At 44.5% G+C, this 3863-nt stretch overlaps 1 pseudogene; it reads right to left on the reverse strand.

The window, feature by feature from the left end:
- Nucleotides 1-289: 289 nt before the first annotated feature.
- On the reverse strand, nucleotides 290-1823 carry LOC129520013 (keratin, type I cytoskeletal 18-like; annotated as a pseudogene).
- Nucleotides 1824-3863: the final 2040 nt, after the last annotated feature.

A 3863-nucleotide genomic window follows, 5' to 3' on the forward strand; every position in this document is an offset into this window, starting at 1 on the left:
GCAGAATGGTTGGTTTATGTGACTTGTGGTTTGAGGTATAGTGTTTACAACATATACTCCTTAACAAGGCCTTCTGGGACATGGGTCAAAGAAAAATGTCCCTGTTCTGGGTGTTCATTTGGCTTTCCATGTAGCCATGGCCTTGTTTTCATTTTGTTCCTGGCCTTTTACTATCTTTTTTATGAGATCTATACCAGTTGTATCTTCACATTTTCCATCCACCTTTATTTTATTTATTTATTTATTTATTTATTTATTTATTTATTTATTTATTTAGACCTCTGAACCTTTTATTGGCCTCCTGCTCCTCAAAGGGCACCCTGTTTCTGCTGCCTCAACGTGTCAGAATTTTGGTGTCGTTAGTCTTAGACACCACCTTGCCATCCACGATCTTGTGGGTGGTGGTCTTCTGGATGGTCTGCAAGGAGTTGCTGTTGTCCAGGGCGTCAATAAGACTGAAGTCCTCCCCATCTTCCAACAGGCAACAATAGGTGGCAATCAGCCTCCAGCCTGACCTTGACATTCAACAGGGCCTCATACTCCTGGGCCTGGCGCTGCCCCTCTGCCCGGGTCTGGAACAGCTCTGACTCCAGGTGCAGCAGATCCCCCTTGAGCTGTTCCATCTGCGTCATGTAGCAGGTCTTGACCTCCCTCAGGCTGTTCTCCAAGCTGGACTTCAGGTTTCTTATTGAGTTCATGGTTGATCTCCAAGGACTGGGCAGTACATCTCAGCTCTGTGAGGGTCATCTCAGCTTCTCCTATCTCAGCGGTCTGTGTGGTGACCACTGTGGTGCTCTCCTTCATCTGCTGGGACCAGTACTTGTCCAGCTCCTCCCGGTTCTTCTGAGCCAGCTCGTCATACTGGGCCCAGATATCTGCCATGATCTTGCTGAGGCCCTGAGATTTGGGGGCATCCAACTCCACTGTCAACCCAGAGTTGGCGATTTGGTTTCGTAGACCCTTTACTTCCTCCTCGTGGTTCTTCTTCATGAAGAGCAGCTCCTCCTTGAGATCCTTGATCTCTGTCTCTAGCTGCAGCCAAGTGACATTGGTGTCATCAATGACCTTGCGGAGCCCCTGGAGTCACTCTCCACAGACTGGTGCATGGCCAGCTCTGTCTCATACTTGGAAGTCATCAGCAGCAAGCCAGGCATTGTCAATCTGCAAAACGATACGGGCATTGTCCACAGCACTTGCAAAGATCTGAGCCTTCAGGTCCTTGATGGTTTTGAAGTAATGCCTCCGTCTCTGACCTGGGGTCCCTTCTTCTCCAAGTGTTCCCGGATTTTCATCTCCAGTCTCTGATTATCAGCCTCCAGGCTCCACACCCTCTCCAGGTAGGAGGCCAGGTGGTCATTCAGATGTTGCATGGTCTTCTTCTCACCCTGGAAGCCCCTATGCCTGCCAGACCCCTGGCCATCCCCACAGCCGGGCCCCCAACCTCCCCTGAAGCTGGTGGAGCTCTCTCTTCACGGAAATCCAGGAGCCCGAGCCCCCTACGCCTGCCTAGACCCTGGTCGCACGGACGCTGGTTGGCCGACCCGGTGGCTGGGCGACTGCTCGGAGCCCAGGGACCGGAAGTTGGAAGAGAAGGAGGAGCAGGTGGTGGAGCTCATACTGTTCGGAGAGTAAGAGGGTGACACGGGAGGCCAGGACTCAGGCTCGGGCCAGGAACTCCAACCACCTTTAAAATGTGTGGTGACTTATGTCAAGCGCCCTCAGGCTCATCTGCTATTCTAACTGCCTTTTACTAAGGCATTTTTGGTAACAGAGAAGAAATCAATCCTTCCATCTTTATTTTCCTTAGTTCTTTTGCTATGTGGAATACTGCTGACTTCTCCCTTTTTTAGAATTCTCTTTTTCCTTGAATCCAAAGTGTGACCCTTGTTCTCTTCTTGCTTCTGTGGGTGGCTTTCTGTCTCTCACTAGTTTTTCTACTATTCCAACATCCTCACCATTAAACCGTTCCTCAAGTCTGTCATCATCCTCTTCTTCTACCCTTCTGCCAACCATCTCACCCATGCCGACCTCTTTGATTATCTTCTTGGGGCAGATGGCTCTTGACATGGCTCTTCTCTTGGTTCTGCTCCAAGGCCCATCCAGCAAGTCAGCTCAACATATTCCAAAACAAATCTAAGGTTGCCTTCCTGGTGACTTCCCTGTTTCTGTGAATGGCATCATTGGATAACTCTACGTCTACTTAATTTTTACTGAAAATGTACTCCTTAAAACTCTGATGAAGCCTGTAAATCCCCTCCCCTATATTTCTTGCCAACATTGGAAACTTTTTAGCCAATGAAGAGTTTGTCTTATCATTTGCATGTTGTTTTCCATCTATCTCTTTTTTCAATTTCCCTGTTATCTACTGGGTCAAGCCTTCATTGCCTTTTACACGGACCATTTAAAATTCCATAAAGAAGCTTACTTGAGTGCAACCTATCCACTGCTGCCAAAATATTCTTAAGACATTGTGCTAGTCCTTTACTCAAAATCCTTCAGTGAGTTCCATTCATTCAAAGAAATAAAGCCAAATACCTTCTGCCAGCATTTGCAGCTCTTACTACACTGAATCCAACCTTCTCTTCCAAGTTTATATATATATCTCACCACTCTCTATCCAGTACTCTTCGACCTGTCCAAACTCAACTACTTACTGTTTCCTGGACATTTCTCATACTCTTCTACCCCCATGCTCTTGCTTACACTGCCTGCCATGATTAGACATGCCAAATAACCACCTGCCTCCATTGCACAAGGTCCACTTCAAATTCATGCCATACCAGCTACTTACGAGGGAAATGAGCTTTTGCAAGAGATTGGGGAACTCCACATGTACTTTTACATTAAAGTACCCAGAGCAGTGCCTAGTGCAAACTAAGTTCTCAATCAATGAATGTGGGAATGTCATCTGAATATAGATATATTTTCCTTTATGTTTCCAACTGGTTGCCAGCATTTCTCTTAATAGCACTTTTTAAAAATTTTTTAACAACTGCTTCTAATTCACAAATACATTTTCATCATAAAATATTTGGTAAAATGCTAAAGGCTTCTTGCTATCTCCGATCTAGTTCTCCAAGGAGGGAATTACTGTCAGCCATGTCATATAGATCTTCCCAGATCTATTTCTGTCCATTCATGTGTCCCTATACAAATTAGTAGTTATGTTTATAAATGGTGAATTATATGTTATGTGATAAGAGTGATGAATTCTAAATTTACAGTTTACATATGGATATAAAATAACCATAATCAGTATCATTTTTAATCCTTTTAAGCATGTAGGTATACATAATAATAATGTTACATGTGTTGGACATTTTACTTTGCTAGTCACTCAGGTGTTTTGGGTAAGTAAATCTTATAACCACTAGATAGCTACTATTATCATCTTTGTAGAGATGAAGAAATGTAGTCCTATCAAGATTTGGTAACATACTTAGGGCCATACTTCCAGCTAACAAACGGAAGAACTGGAGTTCTGACCTAGAAAGTGTGGCTCCAGAGCGTATTCCCTTACATGCCCCACTCTACTGTCCATGATCCTGTCTACTAAGGCAGGAAACTGTTTACTGTGCATAGTCCTGTTAAATAATTTAGTGTTTGTGACTATATCTCTGGGTCTCTCCTCCACTGTGGTGGTAGGTGCTTGGTCCCTGGGCTCAAGTCTCCCTAACTGCTCACATACTTCTGATGACTGCATGATAGTCATCGTCATATGATTCAGTTGTTTATGTAGAGAGGAAAAGGAGAACAAACTTAAACAATGACTTATTTATATTCATCTTTACAACCTGTATTAGTTCCTGGGAATAAAGACCATGTCCCTCTTGTCCATCACCATTTCCCCAATGCCTGGCAAA

Source organism: Nyctereutes procyonoides, unplaced genomic scaffold (assembly GCF_905146905.1).
Source record: "Nyctereutes procyonoides isolate TBG_1078 unplaced genomic scaffold, NYPRO_anot_genome, whole genome shotgun sequence".
In the NCBI taxonomy this organism is placed as follows: Eukaryota; Metazoa; Chordata; class Mammalia; order Carnivora; family Canidae; genus Nyctereutes; species Nyctereutes procyonoides.